The 27,616-nt window shown below is 37.9% G+C and overlaps 1 long non-coding RNA gene across 1 annotated transcript; it reads right to left on the minus strand.

Annotated features, from left to right (window-relative positions):
* LOC122456338 lies at window positions 1-27,616 on the minus strand. The gene is made up of 4 exons (XR_006275206.1): window positions 26,541-27,616; window positions 3,199-3,209; window positions 1,326-1,330; window positions 1-11 (listed from the first exon to the last, which is right to left on the minus strand). It is a non-coding gene; the product is annotated as an uncharacterized LOC122456338 (long non-coding RNA).

The raw sequence follows: 27,616 nt of genomic DNA on the forward strand, positions 1-27,616 counted from the left end.
CACTCTATCCCCTGTCCTTCCCCGCCACTTCCTCTTCCCTACTCTATCATTACCCCTTCATTATTTCCCATTTGAAGTTAGATTGGATGCCTTTACCCATGTGTATTTGTCCCTAGCAGAATCTGGAAACTATAATAATAAATAACAAAAGTATTATAAATAGCATTTCCCTGCTGCAAAAACATTCTGTTTGGGTCAGATTTTCAAACATGCATGAGCAAAATTACATTAATGAGAAACCTGGGTTGTGCACACACATTAAAGTTTGAGAGTTACTTTAGCACACACCTTTGTAAAGTTAGCCCTGTATGCTACCACCCATGAACATCTAAGTAGCTTGTACAATTCAATGTTTAATTTCCAGTTCTTTTCACTTTAGAATAATATATTTTTATTATTTTGCTGGAAAATAATATTTTCAGCCTATGAGAGGCCTGATTATCAGCATCACTGAGCAACTCCAGAATTCCTGAGCAACTCCAGAATTCCCATTTGTCAGTCAGAAGTTTGCAGCCACACCCTAAGAACAGGAGTCTCAAAAATTAACTTACGACTATCTTTTCTCATTATATGACTTGCATGGCTTATTTTATCAGATACTGGCTCCGCCCTGATATAATCCCCAGGTACTGGAAAAAAACTTTGCACTGAACTTCAGGGCTTCAGATGGATATACTCTTTCCTTTGGAGTAGGACTAATTATTTATCAGTATGCTAATTTCATTTGCGTATTGATATTAGTGAATATCCTGAAGTTTCAATTTGGCATGGTTTGTAAGAATGCTTGTAATGATAAATGATGAAGTGGGCATGTCTACATGCATCCTTTTTCTTTTGCATTTTAATTCATTAACCAAAAGAGGTCTTAAAACCATTTACCTATTTCCTAACCTTCTTATAGATTAGAATGCACTGCATAGTCATCCATCTGATAAAAGTAATGAAGCAAGATTGGTTCCTCCATTTTTTTGCAGGAAAAATTCTGTCCATTCCTTTCATTACTTAGTTAAACTTTAATTGTATTCCTTTCTCTAGTTTTTAGTTGCTTGGACAGTCCCTTGCATTTGAGAGTGGTTCTGTTTGTACCCTGAAAAGTTTGTTGATAAGTGATTCAACCAAGCTAGAAAGGATGGACTACACATCTTGTTACACATGCTGTGTTCCAGGTGAACAATATGTGGTGAAGTTGTTCCAGTCACCTTCTTATTGACAAACCTAAACAGAAGTTATTGGTCCCATTGCATTAGAATAGGGCAAAGAACTATCAAATTAGCAAGTCTACAGTACTTCAGTTAAGAACGGGAGTCCACATTATGACCCATCACTACACCTATATGGTACTAAATTTGGTCACAATTGGCACAGGAAGAATATAGGTTGAGAAATGAGCTAGAGTCAATTTTGATTAATCTCTTCAGCAAAAAATGAAATTTCTTCAAACTGAACTTGAGGACATTGAAAGCTTTCTTTAGCTGAGAAAAGGAAGCCATTATTTAAACAGTATATCCACTTCTTCCAACACCACTCATCTCTTACACAGTAGAGAACACACAAATATCCCCACTACAACATACTGACAGTGGTCTTTTTTCTCTTTTTTTTAACTGAACGGTTCACTCATTTCAGGGAAGAATATTAAGGGTGGAATTTTCAAAAGCACTCAGGGTCGGCCTAATGCTGCTTTTATTGAAATCAGGGGTGCTGGAACAATTTGTATAGTGGGGGTGCTGAAAGCCATTGAACCGAAGTGTAAACCGTGTTTATGATGGAAACCACTTCAAGCCAGGGGGTGCTGCAGCACCCCTAATTCCAGCACCTATGATTGAAGTAATAGATTGATAGAGTTTAAGACTAGAAGATGACCATTAGATCATCCAGTGTGAACTTCTGTAATTCACAGGCAATTACATTTCACCCAGTTACCCTATATTGAACTCAATAACTAGCGTTTGGTTAATGTATATTGACTTCAAAAGGAGCACAAGATAGCTAATGCCCAGAGCTTTTGAAAATTGCACCTTTAGCGTGCTATCAATTTAGAAGGTAGGAAATCAGTACCTCAGCATCTCTGGAAGTAACTGCTGCTCTTTACCAATGATGATCACCTTTTGCCATGTGCTCAGCCCTGTCTTCAGTACTGCTGCCAGCATTGCTATAGGGAGAAGGACCCTGTTTTATGAAGTCAGATTTGAGCACTTCACTTTTTAGAAGACAAACCTGAAAATTGCCAGTGGTTCTCATGCACACAACATGGTGTGCGGTGTGTATGAAGACAGCATTATATATTTCACTCCCATCCTATCCCTTTTGCTTTATTGAAAAGAGACAGCTTTTTAACTGAATAATTCTCTCTAAGTATTTGTAGTTTGCTGTTGTTACTATTCCACAGCTGAGATCACAGTGTTTTGAAGTAAATCAGATGAGAATTATACTATCTAGAAAGGATCAGCAGACATTCAATGCACCTATATAAGGTTAATGCATTCTTCTTATGGATTTATTTTTCTTTGTTCAAACCAAACAGAAAAGAAAAGGGAAAATAATAAAAGCCTTCAAACAAGTGATTTACTGTATATCAGATACCTGCCCTACTTAGGTGGGGAAAAACATGTTAGCTAACTGTGGCAAGATATGAATATTTTCATCCTTTATTTCCATAAAGATTAGCTGCATATGGCCCCAAGAGTAAACAACACGGATTGGCTCATAAGGTCTATTGGGAAAGGAAGCAGCACTAAAGATGAATCTCTGCTCTTAGCTCCATTGCAATTCACACTATAACCAAGAGACCAGAAGAAATAAAAATGTTAATTGATTACTTTTCCATAACTTTGTACAAAGACTACTGAAGTCCAGCCGAGTGTACTGATGACTTAACTCTTTTCATTAAGTTGTGACACAAGGAGATAAAGGGAAAAAAGCAATTTGCTGAAATGGAATTTGTATTCAGTAAAATCGTCATGTTTTAAAGTAGAAACTGATTCCAGAAAAATTAAATATATCCTTCAATGTAAAGACTGAAATAGTAAGTGTTTCTTGTACTAAATTCTGGATAACAACATGACAGGACGCCATGTTTCTGAAACTAAACTGGCTCTGTATTAACTATTTACAGAATTGCTGCTACTGGAATCAGCATTCCAACTATGTGCACACAGACTGAATTCCTTGGGCCTCCTCGAAATTTTTCCATTCTACAATCGCTCTTCCTCCCTCCAAGTTCCATGCAGGTTTCTACAATAAGTGAACAGGTAATATGTGATTTGCAAACATGAATGCCTTAATAGACCATTCGATTCTGTGTTTGAATAGTTAAATTGGCATCTAGGTACATAAAAAAAGTCATTTATGTATCCATATAGCTAACTGAGCATCTAAATGCATACTTTCAAACACAGGCATTTGAAAATTGAGCTTATACTATACAAACAGAGTTGTCCAAAACAAATGGTTTTCCTAGCAATGACTCTTTACATTATTTTACCAGTACAGTTCTATTGTTCGCATCCTCATAGCTGATCTGGCCAATTTGACAGTAGCAATGTAGAGATTCTGTCCAGTCCTCCTTGGACAGAGCTCAGTTACACTGAGAAGAGCTTTGTGAGATGGAGGATTTAACAGAGAAAAAGTGGTGGAGGGCCTTAGGATACTATCTGGGGTGCAGGTGACTCCCTCTTGGGGAAAAAAGAAATTTAGAGCCTGTTCTGAAAGACAAATCCTGCATATAAAAGTGTTTAATCATTGTGACTACTAGACTATTTATCAAAGTTTTCCAGTTGGTGACAGCAGCTTTTACAGAACTCATCGTAATGCCAAAAGATGTAGCAGAAAAAGATTAACTTTTTCTATAGGTTTGAAGAGTATGATGTGCAGTAGAACTTAATCATAAATTGGTATTATGTTATTCCCTTCAACTGCTTCAAAAACTAGAGGAGTATTGTTTTTATTAGCAGTGAGTTAAATTAATGCAGCTACTTAGGTACCACAAGCTGAGAAGTTTTTATTTTTGGTTTTTTTTGGCATTTGAATAAATGAAACCCTACTCTCAGAAGAAGCTGAGCAAAATGGGCTTTGGATATTAGGCTTAGCCATTCCTGATGGCTCATAAGAACAAATAAACTCAACAACAAATATGTGTTTATTTTTATTTTATTGCAAATCAGTCATCCTAGCCCCATCTGCTCTCTTTCTCACTTCCAGGACATCTGATTGTAATATTGTTCTAAATTAACCCAATGTGGCATACATATTCTTGTTTCTGTTTAAACAGCAGTACATTTTATTTTTTTGGCCAGATGAAACCTAATTTTTATGTAAACCAGCATGTCACTGAATATATTTTTAAAAGTTTCCTTTAAACTCAACGTCAATGTTCTGTACAACATAAGATCCAATCTTACTGATATTTGAAACTCCATGACCAACTTCATTAGAAAGTCTATTCAAGATGCAAGTCAACCCTGGCACAGGTAAATCATACCCCATTTACTGCCTGGGTCATATGATCAAAATGTGGCCATCCTGGCTTGTTGCAGAAGGATTGCTCAAGAAGTAACTGAAAGGGCATCATCATATGGGAGGATGTCAGGATCCCACTGCCCAAAACCACAAGACTTGCTGTAAGTCAATAACAATCACCATCATCAGTGAAATGTTGCAGTGCAACTTGGATGTAAACAAAAACAAATTAAACATGCATTTCACCATCCAAAATTAATGACACACAATTGTACCACGTCAGCAATGCGTTGAAGTTGTACTGAACAACAGTTTCATGTAAATGTTACAGGATGAAACATCAGAATAACCATAAATTCCAAGCAAAAACACTTTGGTGGTTATATAGCTCTTCGGTTTAAAGAACACTCAGAAGTTCACCGTGACTCAACAGACATTATCAATCAAGCTTACCAGAAGTAGTTATTACAGTTAGATGGTTCTTGGGGTCAGAAGAGTATATAATTTTCAGTTGCATTAATCAGAGATCATTTGAATTTAGTTTCATTTGGATTTGTCCCAAACATCGAAAGATTGTATTTTTAACTAACACAGGTCTCAGGCTTCTGACCAAAACAATTTTATTTAAAAAAAGAACCATCCCTTTCTTTATATACTTACTGGGAAATTGTCAGGCTAATGTGGCTTTGCAAGACTAAAATAAAGTGTGTAAAGGATTGTTATACATGATGTGTGCAATTATGCTCATAGAACTGGCAATTGAACATGCCTATCCACTGGCAGAAGTTAGCCCTTGCGTATGATTTGCATCTTGCCAGTCTCTCTTTAGTGTTTCTGAAATTCTACAGTTAAGCAGGGCAGGAAGATATTTATTTATTTATTAAATCAGGCACAATTAGTAAGACAGTTAATGCATGATCCACAACAATATAATCTCAGTGAGTTCTTGTATGTCTTTATAGGAAAATATGTGCTAAACCAATATGGAAGGTCTATTCCAAATCTGGGGTCAAATACAATTGAGAATGTTCATAAAAGAAAATAATGTACTGAGAATTTTGAATTCTGTTATCAGTCACTGGAAAACATGGGTGGCTAATCAGATAAACCACAGAGGTCTGAGATTCTAAATGGTATAATTTCATGTGGTCGTGTACCGGGCTTATAACTGGAGAGCAAAAAATATCTTCCTCACCCAGTAATTAAAAATAATTGTTTTAATAAACATGGCAAAAGAGCAGAAATACAGCATTTAAAGAAATGTTAAGAATAAGAGTTTGGGCTCATAGCTAACACAGGCTAACTCAGGCTGCACACATCATGGTGGTTGCCAGGAATCACAAACATATTCAAGATGGTGAGCAGTTTTGTACAAACTGAAAAGTACCACGGTAGTTTCTTAAAGCTGCCTAAACATTAGTTTCAACCAATACTATGTCACATGCACAAATCCACATGCCTGGATGTATATGCCCCTGACCATTTAAGATGACGCACCTTGTCCAAACACTAGAACACAGAAACTTATTCCAGCTGGCAAATGACAAACCCAAGGTGACAAGCTGACAATGAAAAAGAAGAAGAAATGGAAAATCACAGGCAATGGACTGAGGTGGGAACATTTCAAAAGTCCAGGAGACGAGACAAGAAAATAATAACTATGGAAGGAAGACAGAAAATTTGGGGGAGGAATAGTGGACAGTCATATGTGAGCAGTAGGAGTTCAGCCAGTCTCAAGAGTGATTTAGTCTATGTTTGTCTCAAAAGACTCAGGTTGGCAAACCTGACTCTTTGTGGTTTTACTTTTCAGATTTATCTTTCCAATTTATACTGGATACAGTGCATTTAAAAACATATGGGAAATGGAGAACATGTCCTATGTAATAAATACAGTTTATGCTATATAATAAATAACCAAATTCAATTAGCTTGGCATAGGAACCATATTTTGTGTGTATAATTTGGAATCTTAACATCTTGTATGTTCTTTTTGGAGTTGAGAACTTTGCTGAAAACTTCCTCACGGAATAAAAAGATAATGGGCCAGGATTCTCATCTGAGCTACATCGAGATGAGAATCTGGCCTTAAATATTCCACAAATCCAGATCATGGGATTGATGATGGTCTCATATTGGTGTAAATCAGGAATAACTCATTTGAAATCAATGCATTATACTAGGATATACTAGTGGGAATTCAGTGTGAGATCAGAATTAGACTCTTTAAGTCTTCGTGTAAAGATGGGGGGGAGCATGTGCGCAAAATTTAGCCACACTGGTCTAATTCTAATTCCATGACGGTCTTTCAGACTGCCAAAATCTTAGAACAAAGGTGGAAGATCAAGCAGTTTAAAATTTCAAGCTTCTCAAAGGAAAACAAAATTATAAAGAGCTAACAATCATGAGGTTTTGAAATTCAGCATACAGCAGGAAAAGAAACCACACTTTGTTTTTGACTTGTATAGGCATTTTCAAAACACACTTGCCTTCCTGTTCCAGGGTAACATGTAGATGTTTATTGCATGCTTATTTATTGGTCATATTGGATTATTTTTCAAGGTTTGAGACTATAATGGTTATAAACTTCCTTCTTCTCATGATATTTGGGTACTTCCACTTCCAGCACGGGCTGGAATTAGATAAACGCAAAAATGTAAAACGATAGAGAGAAAAAGTAACAGAAATTAATGTTAAGTGGAAAATATGTATTTGATAAAAGATATAGGAAGATGTGAAATTACTCTGGATAATTTCACATTTTTGAGCAGAATTGTGATTGAATAGCCAGGCCCCCACAAAATGCTTGAGGTAAGGTCTAGAAATAAAGTAAAGAGATATTTTAATTAAAGATAAAGATAACAAATGATGTTCTGTGGGATCCCCTGTCCTGGTTTCTTCCATTTGGGAAGTCTGCACTGTTAAACACTTGCACTTTATTTCCAGTCTGCATTTGTCTACCTTCAACTTCTAGCTATTGGATCTTGTTATGCCATTGTCTGTTAGAAGGCACATCTAGAGCTAGTGAACAGTGTGAGGATGAGTCCTGCCCCTTAAAACACAATGGAGATAATTAAAAAGTCTCTACTCAGAAATATCACATTCATTTCCTATACTATAACTCCTGTGACAAGTTGTCAATTAGTTATTATTTTTCCTACAATAACTGTGGTATCTCAGAAACTATGGTGTGATGACCATTGCTAAACAATGACTTTTTCTGTAGCAGCCACTGTAACATGGCAAAACTTGTTACAGCAGAACTATGGACCTAATTTTCAGGGGCTTTCCTCCCCAAGTATATCCTACATTTGTTACTCCATATTTACACTGGTATCTTTAAGGGCAGAATTTGGCCTCACACAATGTATACAATGTGATGTATCTGGGCAAATTTGGGGTCTTGCAAATGCTATGCTGTTATTTTAAAATAGCTTGGTAGTTTGGTTTCTTGAGATGCAGGCAAGGCTGAATCTGGAAGCTACTGCAATCAATTGAGGAGGAGTTTTGGATCATAGTTAATTAAGTGCTTTCAATTTTGTAAACTTGTTCAAGATAACCAAAGTGCAGAAGGAGACTCTTATTTTCATATTAATCTCTGTTAGCATTATCGTTACTTCATATTTCCAACCCCAGTCCCAATCCCACTTCTTGTATCTGCCACCTAGATTGTAGGCTCTCTGGGTCTGGGATGGTTTTCTTTGTTACTTATTTTTACAGTGCCTAGTACATTAAGGCCTTAATCCTTGTCCGAGGTTCATGGCATTACTGCAATAATAAATAATCATAATAATAATAATGAATAATTTATAAGAATAGAATACAACGTTTAAATCTTCCAGAAACATTGTCCCATACTGAACGTCCATTCCCTCAGGTACATCATGTAATCCAGACCCTCTGCAACAGGATGGAAATGCATTAAACACAAACCTCACCTATCTTAAAGGAGCTACAAACAGCCTCACTCATTCCCAGCCCAGAAGTCTAATCCATGCCTCTTACAATCTCTTAGCCAGCCTCTTCACTCATAAGCCCCTACTTTATCTCTGGGGACACCACCCAAAAGGAGGCATCTAAGAAATAACTCCTCTTGGACTGCCAAAGACCCTCTAAGAAAGAAACCTTTATAACTGGAGGCTTAGCTCAGAGAGCCCATGGGTGGACCACATTTTCTTATTGCCTCTTCTGAATACAAATGTCTTTACCAAGAAACCAATCTGCCTTTTTCGCTTCTCTAACCCAGAAGTAGCTACCCGGCCACATTTTGAATTTAAGTGTTTTGTTTACTTTATGATTAAAATCGCTGAACAAGGTGGTGGAAAGAGAGTGGACCAATGCATTGTTCAAAAGTACTGAAGCATTGCTCAGTCTAACATGGAGTGCTCAGCCTTGGAACTGTTATTAAAGGCCCAGCATGTCTTTTTACATTCCTATTTAACTTAAACGAGAGAAAAGTATCAGACTCCATGAAGAAAGCAGGTTTCATGTTGCCTCGTGTCTTTTGTATTTTCTACATCCCAGTAGTAGAAGGCAAAACCTTAGCAATAGAAAAACATTATCACTGTTTATTCAATAATCTATATCCTGATGCTGGTTTTCCTATTCTTATACTGAGATACAAAGATGGTCTGGAAGACAGCACAGACAAATGACGCTGAATTATTGAAAATCTGATTTCAATTACATTATAATACTTTAAAGTAATGTTATAACCTTTCAAAAATCATATACTACCAGCATTACCCTGGGTCTAAATCTTTTCTGCCTTGGGAATCAGGATTGAAGATTAGTTTAGGTCATACGATAAATAAAAAGGGTTTGGTTAATACTAAGGGGTAAATTTAGCACATCTATCCATATCACATTTGGGCCAATTCTAGCCTCCTTAGTCAAGCTAAGCAGTACCTTAGGCCTGGATCCTGCAATAACTGACGCATGTGTTTAACTTTAACTTCAGCTCCAATTTGACTACAATAGGACCAGTAAAGTGCTTAAAGTTATGTGTACATGTAAGGACTTGTCTATATGGGGAAATTTACCAGAAAGAATACAGGCATAATTATATAGCTTTAGTATTACCGGTACAACTCCCTGTACAGACCTTATTTCGGAATAAGGGTGCCCTTTTCTTTTTATACCACATATCAAAGCGACACAGGTAATGGCAATGCTCACATAGTAACGTCATGTACTTTGTGACCACCTACACTCCTTGTGTAACACCAATAGACCCCAGTCATTGGTGGGTGGGATCGAACTTGGGGCCTCTGGAGCTTAGTGCATGAGCCTCTACGGCACGAGATAAAAGCCAACTGGCTGTTAGCTAAGGCTGTAGAGCAAACTCCTCTCTCTCTCAGTGGTCTCGGTGCTACTAGATGGGACAGAACACCACACCCAGGAGGTGTGCGGGTTACACTTGTTCAGGCAAAACTCCCAGGGCGACAATCTGCATCTGGCTCTTGACAGTATTAATAGGGGTCTAATTCAATCCCATTCAAGATTACCATTGTCAGTGGGAAACGTAGTGAGTCCTTAGACTGCATTTTTCAGAAGGATCAAAAACTCACCGTTTTAAAAGGAAAAGAAACCATGTATTAGATTTAAAAACAATTCATTGCAAATCATTTCATGGAGCAAAGGTATTGCCACATGAAATTCCATTAATCCATCACAGATGAAAGGTTAGTAAGACACGGATACATCAGAAATGCTTTAGATTGAGGTTTGGAATGGTCTATGCAATTCCCTTTCAGGTTTCAGGAACTGAAGTAAGTAATAATTAAATAAAAATAAAAACTGAATTAAGCTGTAAATCAAAGCAATGTAGGTAACTTTCATAACTTATTATATAGTTTGCTACTGGCCAGTACATGCAATTCAAATAATTGGAGTGGCTTTGCCTACTTGGAGTCTAAACAAACTGGGTAGTTCATTTACCTAGTTCATTGCAGGTGGGGAAGGGAGGGTGGAAACAACCTATATGCAACAGTTTATGATAATGTAAATTGTACTGATTTACTTGGCAAGTCTATACAATAGCTTGACAGGATTCAAAGCCAAATGCTGAAACCTGGCCCCCGACATTATTTAACACAAAGCCACAAAAATCTCTAAACCTTAAACTGGCATGTCTCACCAAAAAGGTGATGATTTAAATCCACTGCATTTCATACAGAGTAAATGAACTGCTGAAACTTGGTCTTTAACCAGTGTTTGGAGCAGCCTTCAAATTGCAGGGTCTGAGATGGAAGAGGGTTCATCCAGAGGTCACTGCAACAGGTCTGGGTCCAAATAGATATAAACAACCAATGTAAATGGTGCAGCTGCCTCATTATTATATTCAGCTGGCCAGAAACATATTTTATGTCTTGATGAAGTGAACAAGTGGTGAGGAAAGCAGTTGTCCATTATTTGGTTTTTAAGATTATCTTTCCCAAACAGTTCTTTTTTAAAGTTGTGAGTTAAAAATAAAACCAAAGAACTAATTGTACTGAAGATATTCCTCAGCTGTAACTTCAGCTATTGATTGCTATATTCTAAGTTATTGATCAACAGTGAAAATAACTTTAGAAACTCAAATATTTAACAGCCTTTAAGGAAAGCCACATTCCGCCAACACAGACAATAGTGTGGTATCACATAACAAATGTAAGGCCCCAATCCTGTACATGCTTAATTTTATGCATGTGAGTAATTCCATTAAACTCAGTGGGTTGACTCATATACATTTGAAGGATTGGGGGCCTTGATCCTGCAATTTCCCCACACAGCTAGATCACTGTGCCATGGGGCTATGTATGGGCTAGGAGTCTACCTGTCCACAGAGGAACTTGCATAATCAGGGTCTAAGTAGTAGCATTTTAATTATATGCTTTTGTGTATAAGACTAAAAACATTGAACACCAGGCAGGAACAAGCAAGATTTGGGCCCAAACCAAACACCTTGATCTGAATTTGCAGTTCAAACCTTTTTCAGTGATATGTAAGCTTTTCAGACTATGACTTTGTATATGTTTGAGCTACACCTAGCACAATGGAGCCCTCTTCATAGCGGGGGTTCGGGGCGCTATTTTGTCTTAAGTACTTAAGAATAATGAATACAAACATGAGGTCCACAATTTCTGAGTGTTGAGATCTGAAGAGCACTTTGGGGTGGCTGGTATGGAAAGCAGGAGTGGAGTCAGTGGAGTTAGTTCGGAATTGGCCCAAGGAATTGGCATCTGTAGACCCTGGATTTTGATGCAATCTCATTCCTGCTATTAACACTCAGCAGCAAGGATTTTGTGATTCTTCTTAAAACCTTTTTGACTGATGGAAGTAAAATGAGAGAGGGACCTGATATCATCACTTATGCTGCTGTACATTTGTCATAGTATCAACAACAAGCACAAGCTTGACTGCAATCACTTTTGGCTTCCTAAAAACTTACTGCTGTGTCTGAGGTCAATGGGAGTTTTGCCATTAACTTCATTGAGAAATGGATTGGACCCTTAAAACTTTCAAAGACTGATCTAAAGCCCATTGAAGTCCATGGAAAGACTCCCATAAATGTCAATGGGTTTTGAGTCGGGCCATAAAGAGCACTAATGTTGGCAGTAACAAGAAATAACCGTTTTCCAGTTATTAGAATGTTATGAAAAAGGGCATTGGATGGAGATAAAGGGAAATGTAATAAAAGTTTATTTTAAATTATAATGTTATTTCTAGACATCATGTAACATTTCACAAAAATAATCCAAAAAAAGATTCCAGAACTTCTTGTAACAGTCTTTCAATTTGCTAATGAAGCAGATATGTTGAATGTGTCATGGAAAATCATAACATGCCCATAATTTAAGCAAACAGTTAACTGAACAGTTAACATCCACTTTGTTAAGGTAGCAGCCTGAAGGAAAAATTGTCAACAACTAATTGTAAAAAATTATTTATGTACTATAAATAATGGAAAAGACCATATATTAAAATAACAAAGAGGCGTTGTGGGATTTAGCAATTGACTTAAAAATCAGGTTTGTTGTAGTAATCAATCACTGATTGTCTATCTGTCACAAGTAGGGTTATTAGAAATGTGAACCTTTAGGACAGTCCTCATATAAGAGGTGCTAACAGAAAACTCTACACCTGCATAGGAATAATTTAGCCATGGAGCTTTGGTTGCAAGAAGAGGGCCAAAAAGTTCAATCCTGCTTCCATTGAAGTCAATAAGAATTTTGATTTTGATTTCAATTAGACCAAATAAATCCCATCAATTGCTGCTATTTACTCAGTGCACAAGACTTAATTTAAATTAAACCAAAGAACAATGTGTATTCTATATTACTTTGACACATACAGTGATATGCACATTCATTTCCGTGTCAGATTTCACTAGATTAACTATGAAATTTCATGATGACTTTACAGTTACTGCAAGTCAAGCTCCACAAATTCTAATCAAGTGATCAAAATCTGGTTAGCCCCCAAGAGATTTGTTAGTCATTTTAACAACAAAAGCATCACTGAACGTACGTCTTAATGTGCTTCTTTTAGTGGTTTTTTTTATTAGTGGTGCAACTTTCTTTCAGTATTAAATCTTTGTTGTATCCTGGTTGCTGAGGTCAAGTTGAGGTTTAAACATTTCTTACTGAAGAACATCAAAATTATACAATAGCACAGCCAAGGTCGAGTTGCTTGCAGGTCCGGTATAGAAAGAATTAACTGAAACTTGCACTGGTTGGCCGCATTATAGCAGTATTTTATGTTTAAATAATGGTTGGTGGATTTCCTTACATTAACTACTTAACACAAATTGATGAGGTGCTCTTAACCAAAGTCATTGTATAGTTGATCTTTTGCTTAATTGGATTTAATCTTGGTTTAGTTTAGCATAATATTAGGTGGAAACAATTAAATACAATAGTGAAGCAGTTCATCAAACTTAAGGAAGATCCATGCTAAGTACTCAGATCTGATTCCCCCGAGGGTAAGACGTAAAATTGTAATGATATAGAGTTATACTCTTATTTGTATACAAAAACTTTCTACTTTCTGTCCTTAGAGGAAAGCAGATGAAGAAGATCAATCAATATATTTGATTAAGCAGTAAGGTCAGATCCCTCAGCTGGTACAAATCAGTGTAGCTTTAATGGAGCTATGTTGATTTACACCAGCTGAGAATATGGCCCATTGCTTTAATTTTTATTAAAAGTTAAAAGTATCAGATAACATCAATGCAAAGGATTTACAAATTTACAAATTCATAAATTGTATCAAAGTACCTATGACCCTTGCTAATAAAATAGTCAAACTTCCTCTTCCTTTCCATTTATAGCATGGGTATGTCTGCACTGTGAAGAAAAGCCCATAGCACTGAGGCTCAGAGCCCAGTCAATTGATTTAGCTGGAGGGCTAAAAATAGCAGTGTAGACATTCGGGCTAAGGCTGGAGCCGAGATTCTGAAACCCCGTGAGGAGGTAGGATCTTGGAACCTAGGCTCCAGCCTAAGCATTAACATCTACACTGCTATTTTTAGCCCTACAGCTCGAGACCTGAAAATCTGAGTCAATTCACCTGGGCTCTGATGGTTGGTGTTGCGGGTTTTTCTTTGTAGTGTAGACATATCAGATGTGGCATGCAGAGGTGTATCCATCTTTAATTAAAATCTGAGGGGGTTGTTGGGGAACAAACTCACCTAGACTCTAGCTGGTCAGACATATTTGTTTGGCACTTATTGCCATCCTCAGATCAAAAGTCAGTCTATGTGGGCCATGGTCACTAATTGAAAGTTCCTGGGACTCATCCTCTTCCATCATTTAAGTGCTTTTGAAAATGCCGTCCAAAATCCTCAGTGGTTCCATCTAGGACATATATCATTTGAAGCACATGTAGATCTATCTTTGTCTCTATCAATCAGGAGGAAATGATTGTGGCTAAAAGTGCCACCAAAAGTTGAAGACCTCTGTGTATGTTGGGAGGGAGGGACGGGGTGTTTCTGAACTAGGTCATAGGTCAGAATATTCATTTTAATTTCTGATTTAAATTACAAAATTTCTGTGTTGGTCCCCAGAATGAAAACAGAAAGGTTTATGCAGATCTCTGTCTAGCTTTTTCCTGTTTCTGATATATCTTGCTGTATTATATTGAACATGAATGTTACCTCCACTGATGGAACATTTGAGCATCTCTGGAATTATCTTTGCCAAGCTACTGCAATGGTGAACTGAACCTGAGAAGCTCAATTGTTTGTGGCAGTACTTGCTAGAATTTGCAACAGATGGATGTGTCCACATGCTTTATGGAGTCTGACTAGGACTTCTACAGATGGAATGATATTTTTTCATGTTTGGGAATGAAGTGGTTCTCTGCACCACAGTGTAACATTGATCATCTGAGGGCACGGACATCCAGAATCTTTGGGTAACTGGAGATGACAGCTCTGCATGCTTTGATATTTCCCCAACCGTGCTCCCAAGAGAAAGTATTGTACTGAGGCAAGCGCTTAGGTATTAGGAGTAATGCTCTGGGGTCTGATATTAAGAGCACGGTGCATGACCACAGAGTAGACTGAAAAAGCAAATGCAAGTGACGGAGGAGACAGAGCTCAGAGCCTCAAAGGGAAAAGAGACTTTTAACAGTTTGTTTGTAAAGGAATTTAAACTCATTTGTAAGAGTCCCCACACCAGGTTACTTAAGCCACAGTGAAGGAAAAAGAGCTCATGAGTTCAGGGTTCAAATAAAAGTCTTCTCACAGCCAGACACATCCCCGCAAAAGGGGTCTCGGTCTCAGCTCAGCCACCAAAGTGAGAGACATACAAGAGATTACCCATTTTATACTCTGCTTTATGGAAAAATTTATTCCAGCTGAACCCAGCCCTATCCCCCTTATAGCTGGGTTCCCTGGCAACAATTTCAGTGAGGACAGAGACCTGTGGTTGATAGTCTATTCAAGGAGAACATATTAACTCTCTCGATGCCAACCGATAGCCAAAGTCTATACATACCCCATCACAGCCTCAGATACAAGACTTTAGATACATGAGCAGCCCATTAGTCATTAGCAATTTAACACAGTCCAAAAATAATTATGTGACAACAAACTCAACAAAATTTGCTCTGGGGCACAAGACGAAGTAGACAAGATTTCCATATTTTTGGAGGAGCATTTACTGTATTTGAAACAGATGAATTCTGTCTGTTTACATTAACTGCCTCACTATTTGGTCCAATTATTCTTACTACTTCAGCAATCATGTTATGCTTGTTCAAGAAGAAAGAAAGAACAACAGCTTATCTTGTTGAGAGCAAAGAACAAACAGTAAAAAATCACTGGATGCACTTAAGCACTACAGTTGTTGCTATTGTGCTAAAGAGATGATTCATGTTCTCATAGCAACTATGGTGAAAGAAAAATGCTTTTCTTCTGAAAAGGATTCTGCTGTAATGGTTAAAGAACACTTGAATAATCAAGCCAAGAAGGAGAGAAAAACTGTTCCCTATAAAATTATTTACACTAAACTGGAAGACATGCTTGATCCTTATACTGAACATTATTCCATATATTTTTCCAGTTTATAATTAACAATGTATATCCCATTAAGCTTGTGTAATGGCTAACAATGTCAAATATTGGAAAGCTCCCTAAATAAGGTAAATCTTCCAACCAACATCTGTGGCAATTAAATGTTTATAGAGAATAACTAAGGGGGGAGAAATCAATATCATATCTTCAAACTCAAACTCTCTGCCATTAAAAATTATTGAATCATTTGTATAAATGATTACTATCAAGTTCGTATAATCTGCCCAACATATTCTGCATCTGTGTCCATCTGGCTACAAATAGCAAACACCACATTATTTCTGGCCCTGCTGTCACACGATGGTCATATGTCACTTTGGTCTCACTGCACACACATCACAGTCATAGCATATTGCAGAGCATTAGCAGGAATGACAGAAGTCAGAGTTGACCATGGACATGTTATGCTGACTTCATAGTCTCCATGCATTGTGATCTTGTCCTCACACACTGAGGTTCGGAGTGTTATCATGGTCACAATAAATCACAGTTTGTTAGCACATCACTGTCATGTTTTATTCATGCTGAATGTGCTCCCCCTACTCCCCCAAGCCAAGCCTGGCAAAGTGGTTTGTACAAAGCCACTTGATAAGTAGCTACAGGCATGGAAGGCAAACTTGCCCTTGATTTGCATTTTAATGCTATCCACTGTGGCCAAGTTTAGTCTCTCAAACATAGGGTGACCAGATGTCCCAATTTATAGGGATAGTCCCGATATTTGGGGCTTTTTTTATATAGTGTCTATTACTCCCCAATCCCCTATCCTGATTTTTCACACTTTCTATCTGGTCACCCTACTCAAATATGGCAAATTTTTCAGCATTATTAGAATTAGAGATCAGTACACCAGAACACTGGTAAGAGATTGGTCTTCATTACCAAATATGAGTCAGCGGGACAAATGGTTATATCCTGGACAGATTGTCATAGTCAGTATCCACCGATTTGAGGATGTACTGTTAGACTGACCTTCATGGGAGGCGACAATAAGGTATCTAAAATTAGCACTCCTCTCCTTGCTCTGCTCTGACTTCCTTTCCCATCTTCATCCTCTTCCCTACCATGCTACTTTCTTCCATACCCCTGTTCTCCTCTTTCTGCTTTAACAGCCCCCTTTTGCCATTGATCACTATCCTTTCCTTGAACTATACAAAACTGGCAGACTACTCTACCACCAATTGCTAGGAATCACTGCTTCTGGCAATACCAATTCATTGTAGCTGGGTCGAGGGCTACTTGGATCACAGCAGCAGCTGTGGTAAGAGGAAAAAAATTATTAAATCTCTTGAACTGAGCAGTAGGCAATGACTTATTGTGGAAATTAGTAGACCACCACCTACATTAGGAGAGCTGGAAAGGACACCTTTTAATCTCAGCAAGGTATGTTCCCTTCATGCACTTGACAGGGTATCCAGCTGCTGCCCGACAACTGGCTGCAAGATGGGCTGCAACCTTTATTGCTAAATTTCATTGCAGCTTTGTGCTACAGATTCTGATACGTAAGCAGTACAGAGCTCACTAGCAGGCCTTTCATTATTGGTTTCAGCTAAGCATTGCTCACCCCTTCCTTAGCAGCTGATACCAGGGTACCCATGGTCTTGGCACTGGAGCTCTATTAAAACTCTCAGTAGTTTCTGATAGCTTTAATGCTGGGTCACAGAGTAGGAGAAGGGTAGCTATTCATAGAATTATTGCATCTGTTTATTTAAAAAAAATATCCACATTTTTCCAGGAATTGTCCAGAAAAAACAGTCTTCATCTGAAGGTTTTTTTTTCCCCATTGAGATCAATGAGAGTTTTGCTATTGACTTCAGCAGAGGCAGGATTGGGAGCTAACCATATAAATGAAATAGTTGTCCTGATTCTGAACTCACTCCCACTAAAGTACAATGGTCCTTCACAGTCCTTCACCTAGACCTTTTGAGTTTGTACTGATTGATGCAAACAAGGTATGCACACTACTTCATTGCCTACTTTCTAAAGCAGAAATGCTTGTTTGGAGGGAATCGCACAGAAATCTGATCCACTGTTTGCACCTGTTTTTCAAGTCTCTAAAACAAAGAAATATCCAACAAAGGAAACTTCCATTTCTACGCTGTTTTAGGAAATCTTTCAAAGTTATGTCTGGTCACCTGTTGCAATATAAAATCAGAGTCCTATTAACAAAGAAATCATCAGGAGCTCAGATGCAGACAGTCCTTCCCGCCCCCACCCCAAAAATCCAAAACAGCCTGCAAGAGAGACTGATCTTTGCACCACAGCTAGCAGCTTAGCCCATCTTTTATCACGTAAAACACTGAGTAAAATAACCCCATCTAATCAGGAAACTTTAATTTAGCTCAGTGTGGCCAACCATCCTGGTGGCCAGTATTATGGACTTGACCTGCAGAGGGTGCAATGGAGCTCAGTGAGACCTGTGAGCTCAGCACCTCAAGGGAGTGCTTGTGGCAATGTGCCCTCTAGAAATATATATAACAAATAAGCAAAAATGTATCCTAGCTGATTTTAGTGTCCAGGAAAGTTGGGATGCATCTATATGGCTCTATTATGAATAAATGATGCACATCTAAGTACTTCACAGTTTACAAAAAGAAAATTGTTATGAAGTGATTGTTTTCACTAGCTTTCCCTGTGCCTGGAGAGTAATTAACTGGAGGACAGGCTAGCCCTGGCATAAGTCAGAAATGATTTAAATGGAGATCTTTCAAATTAAGTGCTTAAGCTCCTGCTCACTGGTTTTATGGATTTCAGAAGGGCAAATTCACACAGTAGTGTCTTCCAGAAACTTTGGGAACTACACGAGAAATGGATGTTTCTTGCAGTACCTGCCTTGCTTGTCCATTCCCATTGCATTATAGCTGATGATTCATGATGTCTAGAGTGTTCTGCAGTACAATTTACAGTCCATGTTAGTGTCACTTATTGACACAGAAAGGAGTCAGTTTTATATGCTATAGTTTGGTCCAAGAAAAAAAATCTCTCTCCAGTAACAGCAACTTGTAACGAGCAAGCTGTGGCATGCCAGATTGCTACAGCTCACTTGTTAGCTTAGGATTTCAGATCGATTGAACCATTCTGTATATCACTGCTTCATTTCCAGTACAGATTGTTTCTCACAGACATGCCCACACCATGGAGTACAAAATTGTCAAACGAGGGTGCCTGAAGTTAGGCACCAACATCCATATTGAGGTACCTCAATCAAAGCTTGGCTTGATTTTCAAAGGTACTTACTACCAGGAACTCCCAGTGAGTCAACGGGAAACATGAGTGCTTGGCGCTCCTGAAAATCAGACTAAAAATTGGATCTTGGGGGATTCTTTATTCTCTCTCTCTCCACTGGACTTGAGGTCAAAGTAATGCCCCTGTGTGGTGACTCAAAGCTCAGCAGTGTCCAAACAATGTAGAAGGGCCACATTGAGCAACTTCAGAAGGACCCAGGGGCCATGTATAATTTGCATTCAATGGAGCAAAACGCAGCCACCTTGTTCTTTACTGCTGAGATCAAGATAAAGCATAGCATGGGAGGACCTTTCAACTGTCTGAGCCTCACCTCCAATATAAAAGTAGAAGACTGCACTGCTGCTCTTCTATACTGAGCAACTCCTGTGGCTACTCCTGTAATGGGTCTATCTAAGGCTATCTTCCAGCCACATTTACTGGTATAAGGATTTGTCCGGCCCAAATATATCTCCTCTTCAGTTTAACTTATTTATCTTAAAAGTCTCTGCATTACCAAAGAACAGGTTGAGGGTGATATCTTGGGAGGTCTATATGGGAAGGCAATGACTTGCTTTATGTGCAACGGGACTTTATGGTGGAGTGTATCAGAGTGGTGTGCATCATCCCACAAGAAGATGCATTCTTTAGAAATACACCTATGTTCTCCCTTAGTCCCCAGAATAGAGCTGAACTCACTTGGACTGTAGTCAGTTTTTTCTCTGCCTGCCATGAGGGCAGATCGTAAATGGCATGGATTACATCAGTTCCAAATGTGAAATGTTGTCATCTTATGCCTTAGCCAGGCTCATCTAGACCTGGAGGTTTGCTACAGCTATATCCACAGTTCAGCAAAGGGCAGTGCCAGAAATTAAATATAACTTTGCTGTTTTTGACTGCCATAGTAACTCTAAGGAACCATTTGCACTCAGTACTACAGAGTCCAATGGGTGGGAGCTATTGCCCAGAATGCAAGCAGAAATGTGAGAGGTTATGCCAGAGTGGACTTTAGAGCTATACTTTGCAGCCTGTCACTCATATTGGAAACAAGGAAGGTGAAGGTCATTCCCATCATTAACCAATGAGGGTTAATTCCTCACCAGAGTTAGTGAAATTTAAAGCAAACCAAACCAAACCAAATCACCAAACTGAGCTCCAGAAATTGTATCTCTATAATCAGATCTGCTGGCCATCTCAGAATTGTGGGCTGGTAAAGAGTTACATTAAGGTAAGAGGTTTGGGTTTTTTTTAAACAGACAATCGTCTCTTTATGGATGGAACCTCAGCCATACATCTGGTTATACAACAATACTGTTTGAGTCTGGCACAGCAGACCTAATGCTAACCCCTTTAATTATCTTTATTTTACTGCTAGCTCATTTTTTGGCCTGATCCAGAGCCCTCTCAAGCCAATTAAAAGATGCCCATTGATTTCAATTTACTTTGAATCAAGTCCTTTTGGGCCTTTCTTCTCCGCTCTTTTTTATATGCTCTGTCTTTTCATTTGGTTTCTTTACGTTCTCTCTCATTCTGATCTCCATACTCTTTCCAGCTTATTATACATACCATCAAAAAGCGTGTTTCTCATAGACGCAGTATATTCATTACTACATGTACTGTAATCACCTCTTTGTATGCACACCATGTTTGCACTATTTGTCAGACTATTTCTATTTTTCTACATATTACAGTTTAACACAATTACTATTCATACAAATATTGCTTTTAAATACAGCAGGATGCTTTGGTGGCTGCCTACTGCCACGTGCCTCCTAGTCAGCATTTCAAAGAGTATAAAAATATACTCAAATTTGGTTTATGGAGCTACTCAGCTATGCTTTACATTGCTGGGAAAACAATGCTGTCTTTCAAATCCAAACAGTGTTCTAAAATTTGGGAGCAGGGAACACAAAGGAAATAGGGAAATAGATTTTCTTTATTATTTTCAGAAAGGTAAATCCCTGCCAGAGATCTAGATACATTTGTGAAAGTTCACAATTTTTACTGTATGAGAAAGAGATAGAGGGCAGATCCCTGAAGTGTGTACCATATTCTTTTCGGGAAAAAACATTCATATGGTTCACCTCTGTATCTGAGTTGTAAGTTGATTGGTTAAACAACACTGAATTTCATGTGGCCTACCTGCCTAACTTCTTGGGATTGGTTCAGTGTTGCAGTGACAATTGCATTGACAATTCTCAGTTGCTGTCAATAAAGGTTAATGGTTTGATCTTGAACCATTCATACAATGGAACATTTGAATGACCCACACCTGCAGACCCTTCCAAGGATAACTTAGGACCCAGGAAATTAGAATGAGTTCTATTTGCTCTGGAAAATAATCGAAATCAGTTTTAATTGCAGAGCACCAAGATCATTCTAATCCTGAAATCATTCTCCAGTTTGCTGACAATTTGCTCATCCTTTTCTACAGCCTTATTTACTTTATTTCCATAGTTTCATGCCTCTCTTTCTCCCTGCTTTAAGCTCCTATCCCTTTATGCACACAGGATCCCATTCTACTGGATATCTGAAGGACCAATTCCATGGAAGATTTATGTCCATACATAAATTGAGCACCAATAGAGACAGATCCTTGTCCTTGATGTACTCATTATGCCAACTCTCTACCAAACACCTCACGGTCACCATGTTTTGGTCGGGGTGGAGGTTGGAGGCGTGGCCAGGAGGAAAGGCAGCATTCCAGCCATTGCTAGCAAGCATCACTGCCTAAGGAGGGCTAATATCATCCAGTAAAATTTAAAGAAGCCCCGAGGCTGCTTTAACTTGCACAGAGGGTGAAAATGGACCCTGGTCAGCATCAGTATAAGGTGAGCATAAAGGAAACCTACAGATATTTTGTTCCCCACCTTCATCCCTTGTGCCAACCACAGCTCACACAGACCCTAGGCTCGAGACTGACTTTTGGGCATATTTATTTGAATCTTTTGTGCATACTTGGCTATAAACGCTTCTGTGAAATTAGTGTCTAGCACACCGTTCTTGCTTCAAACCATCTATTTGTTTTCCATTACTATTACCATAAATGGAAAGAACTATACCAGATTAATATTATCCCTTGTCCATTCAAGTTCCCAGCTCTCACAAGTTGTGCAGTTGAGAGCTGGTCCACATACAAAAGTCATACTGGTTTAACTAAAATTAGTTTTTAAATAGATTTGGCTAAACTAGTGCAAACTCCTGTGTGGAAACAAATAAATCAGTTTGTGACCCTTTTATATCAAATTAGTTCAATTATAAAGGATTAATTATTGGTTTATGTTGCTATTATGGTAACTTTCAGTTCTAAGCTAATTTGATATAAACCAGTTTTGAACCAGTTTAAGTGTATCCAGTTGGTAGTATATACTGGTTGAACTAAACCAATTTTTTAGTTAAATTGTTGCTACTATTGCATGCAAATAAGCCCTTACAGACCCATGGGTCCTGATTCTCCATTGTCCTTCACTTTGTGCAATCATTAACACCAGTGTGAAGTGGTGGTAAAGTATTACTGGTAGAGTAATAGCGTTTCACACCCATTTTATGTAGCTGTAAATGATGAGAGAAGAGATATATAATCAAGAAGCCCATGTGCTTTCATTTTCTGTTCCAAAGTGATGAAACTTTTGCAATCCCACACAAAGAATAAATCCTGCTCACGTAACACCCCCCAATGGAAGGCAAGCAAGATTCATCCGATTGTAAGAATCCAAGCATGTCACATGTCTCAGTGGCAAAGGGCCTCATCTCCTCTAAGAATTACTGGCATAAATCATGAGTAATTCCATGGAAGTTTGACGGAGTTCACCAGTTTAAACTCAATGTAAGTGAGAACAAAACCAGGCCCAAAGCTTCCACAATCTCTGTGAGGCCAGCAAGAAGGATTATCCCTACTGCTGTGGCAGCACAAAGAAACCATAAAAACTCCAGATACAGTGGGAGAAGAATTTCTCTGGTGTAGAAACTGACCAGGCCAACGCCACAATTTCTAGTGTAAGGGGCATGTTAGGGAGCAGGCTGGGTGTGGGGCCACAATGGATGATTCTACAGGGCACTGCTGCACTTAGCCAGATTGGCTTGTAAATTGTAAATTCATGTAAATTCTACTAAATGGGCAGTTTGGCTTCCAAAGCAGCTCAGAATTAGGAGAACACGAAGATGGCTTCAAGCCACTTTAATCTCCCATCTCCCTAGGCTGCAAGTTTGCACCACATAAAAATCACACCCAGCGTTCCTGTATGAAAAAGATACATTTGGCAACTTCCTTGTTTCTAGAAGGAGTGTCCAACTTTTGGAACTTCCTCCTAAACTCTCATTTGAATTCAAAGAAACTCCCAGTCAGATCAGTAGCCTTCTTATTCACTTATTACACAGGTAGAACCTTTCTGCACACATTTAATATTGACCTTGGGAATGTAGTTTATAGTTTAGAATTTAGTGCTTTAGAATTAATCCCACACCCCACACACATAATAAAAATACATTTGTCAAATTCAGAGTAAAGTTCTTTATGTTAAAACACTAGGTTTCCTCTCTGTACGTCTTTGAATGTTCAGTGTATGAACAATTCCCTCTAGCATAAAGAGCCCAGAAAGACAACAGTCACTAGAACTTGTCTGTCAGTGGATTCAGTTTTCTGTGAAAAAAGGACCAAAATGAAATATTTTAATTGACACTTTTTTTTGTAAAAATGTTTGAGTTTTCAGCATACAAAACTGAAATATTTTTGTCAAAAATTTATAGAAATTATCTGTGCAAATGTCAATTTTTTAAAAATCAATTATTAAAAAAAGCATGACAACACATTTTCAACCATCTCTAGCAGTGATTCAATTTTCAGTGCACAAAGATAGGCTCAATAAAATAAGGCTACCATGTTGCCCTATATTACTGGTCTATGTTACTATGATCTCTTAAAAGCTTCTAGCATTTTTAATGAGAAGAGAGGCCCAATTGAAAGTAAAATAAAAAAGCCCTTAAGTTCAGAGTAGACCTATATAAACTGACAGGCTGACTATGTCTAAACTGCTGTTTATAGCCAAAATACACACTCAATCTAAAGAAAAGTCTAATGTAAAATTTTTTATAAAGATAAAACAGTCGGGGTGGAGCTTTGTTTTTTTCCAATAGATACATTCTTTGATTCTCCTCCTTAAAATGCTGCAGTCAGCAGTATCTTAATTCTAAGTTATAATTAGGGTTATGTATTAAACCAGGACTACTGAGCATGTCTAACCTAAAGGAGTTCAATGCATAAATGAAAAACAGACTTGTGGCTGACTGACTTGGCATCAACCAGGATACCAATATATAGTAAAAGAATAAATTTAAAATGAAAATTAAATGTGGTCATTATCATTTAAATTGATGTCATATTTGCCAACTGTTTATGAAAGGAAAATTGAAAAGATAAGCATGATTTTGGAATTGGCAGTATGCTCTGCTACACACCAGCTTGCTGTGATTTGGGGTGCACTTTAAAATAAATTAACACAAATTTTTACAGTCTACCAAATGATGTCAGCATGTTTTTTTTCTTAAAAGCATACTATACATTCCCCAAAGTACACATGGAATTTAAATGCACAATTGTGTGTGTGTGAGTGGCGGGGGGGAGGGCTGTTTGATACTTGGGGAAACTTAGCTCTGGTTACTTTAACATAGTTTAATTTAACATAGTTCTCTATTTCTGGATCTGCAAGTCAAAGAGTCAAACAAAATTCAGATCCCCAATATTAAATCCTTGAAAAATTAGGCCAAAACACCCAGATTGGTGGGATGTTCACTTGGTTTTCTATTTTATTTTTTAATTTCTTGGGATAAATGATGAAAATCCTCACTCCTCTAGAAACACGACGTTTGTATTCTTAGAAAACTGAACGCAACAGCAAATATGGCAGCACAATAGAAATGTGTAAAGGACATTTTCGGATTTTCTTCTTTACAACAAATATTTTGATCTTTGCAAAACATTTATCAAAATATTTTGGTTTGGGGTCTCTCTTAATCAGTTGAAGTTTTATAATGTTCGGCAGTAGATTCTACGCTTGTCAGGTCTGCTATTTAATTCTTCAGCTGAAGGGTCCAGTTACACAGTCTCTATACAAACAAAATTGACAGAGTCACATTTTCAAATGGACAAAGTTGGACCTACACGGTGTTTGGGCACTACAGTTATCTGTGTATTGACATTTTCTCAGGTATGTGATGCAATGTATGTATCAAATGCCATTTACATATCTTATGCCCAAGCTTGTAAACTCTTTGTGCAGAGTCTGATAGGGTCCTGGTCCATGACAAAAGCTGCTAGGTGATCTGATAATACAAATAAATCAATAGATTTATAATAATTTGTGCATACAAATGGATTTTGTGGTTGTATTTGTGCTTACCCAACAGATACTCTGTAAATGTGTGCGCTCAATTGTACATGCACAAAAAGACTGTAAGCCCTTTGGGTCAGAAATATTAGGGTAGACCTCACCTGGTGTAAATTGTCAGAGACCTATTGACCTGGATGGAGTTATGACAATGTACATCAAGTTGAGGATAAGCTTCCATGTCTTTAAATGTCTGCAAAGCCTCTATGCAAATAAAACAAACAGTAATAATAGAAGAGATGTTTTGAAACCATGGACCCTATTGTCATTAATAGGAGTTGTATGTGCTTAATTAGGGTTTGATCTTTCAAGGTGCTGTGTGCTCTGGCCCTTATACAGCAAAGCATTTAAGCACATGCTTAACTTTAAGCACATGAGTAGTCTTATTGAAGTCAACATAATAATTCGTTTTCTTAACATACTTAAGTGTTGGAGTCAAAGTGCATAGCCTGCAGAACTGAGCCTTCATCATGTAGGTTCAGACCCTAATTTACAGACCCTTTCTGAGGGGAAAAAATGTGGAAAACTGAAAGAACCTTCTTAATTATCACATCCTTTAACCTCTTGAGTCTTTTGGGAACACAGACATCTTGCAATAGACCCTGTGGACATGCCTTTATATGACTGTTTCAGTAAGGCTGAAAAGTGTTGGCCAACCTTCAAAGGATGTGGCCCTGATTATATACAGAGACATAACATGAATTACAATGAAGCAGATTTTTTTTTTTGCAAGGCACCTATAGATTACATCAGTTTTAAAAAAAAGTAATTAAAGGTTTGTTTTGATCTTTGACTGAAGAATTGATTCTATGAATCAACCTTGATAGTTTTTTTCCCACCATAAAAGATTTATTGTCTTAATCATTTACATCTTTCACTTCTGGCTTGACTCAGATTTAGATGTAGAAGCCCTCAATGAGGACAGTTGTCTTCTCTTGGCTATCTGCTCCTGGCGTTTTTCCATGGCCTCCTTCATTCTCTTGCCCAAAAGCTTAGCTTATTCTGCTGCTTCCTCCTTGTTCTTCTGAGCTCGTTGCTTCTTTAGAGCAATACGTCTGTGCTTATGTTGCAGAACTCAGGGAGTCACCAATCATTGGATCTTAGGAGCCTTGGTCCTGGGTTTCTTAACATTAATATCTTCAAGTGGATCAGTCCTGCACCCACCACTGTCTGTACAATACTATGTGATATCATCGGCCACTGGTTGAGTGGGATAAGATCTGCTTCAACAAATCTACTTTTAGAGCTGATTCTACACCCATTAAAGGCAAAAAGCTCCCTCCGACTTCAACGGGGGCATGATTATACCCTAATAGCTATCTCATAATTCCAGATAAAAGAATAAGACATTGGCAGTTTATTGTATACTATAGGATCTTCAGCCTACAAAATACAAACTATCTTCTCTTCTGGTATCAAAGATCTGATAATCTGGTAATTAGCAGATTAATCTGTATCTGGTAATTAGCAGAATTCCCACTTATACTAATTCCCTTCCATGATATGGTCCTTTTTCCAGATACAGCAGCTGGTTAAAGAGACTGGAGAACAGGTTAATCGTCTGTCGATGCTTGTAAACATGACTATAAAGCTAGCACATAAAAAAGCAAGAATCATCCTAGATGCTTTCACCTATTTTTAATTAAATGTAATGCTGCTGAATCATTAGACATAGTGAAAAAAGTTAAAAGGCCAGATCCTCAGCTAGTGTAAACAAATATAGCTTCATTGAAATTCAATGGGATTACACTGATTTAAATCAGAGGATTTAGCCTCAAAGCTGCAAATGAAAATGACAATAATTTCTACAACAAGCAAAGTCTGCCCTAATTTTAAGCAAATGAAGGAGGCTGATATGCTACATGACAGTAGACATTATATTGCTATACAACTGACTTAAAGTTCTATAAGTTAGATTATAAGTTTTGAAGAAGCAATTATGATTTTATTGCATTCACACTGCTGCTGATTAATGCTGAGAGCCTGAGGGGAAATGCAT

This window comes from Dermochelys coriacea, chromosome 12 (assembly GCF_009764565.3).
Source record: "Dermochelys coriacea isolate rDerCor1 chromosome 12, rDerCor1.pri.v4, whole genome shotgun sequence".
NCBI lineage: Eukaryota > Metazoa > Chordata > Testudines > Dermochelyidae > Dermochelys > Dermochelys coriacea.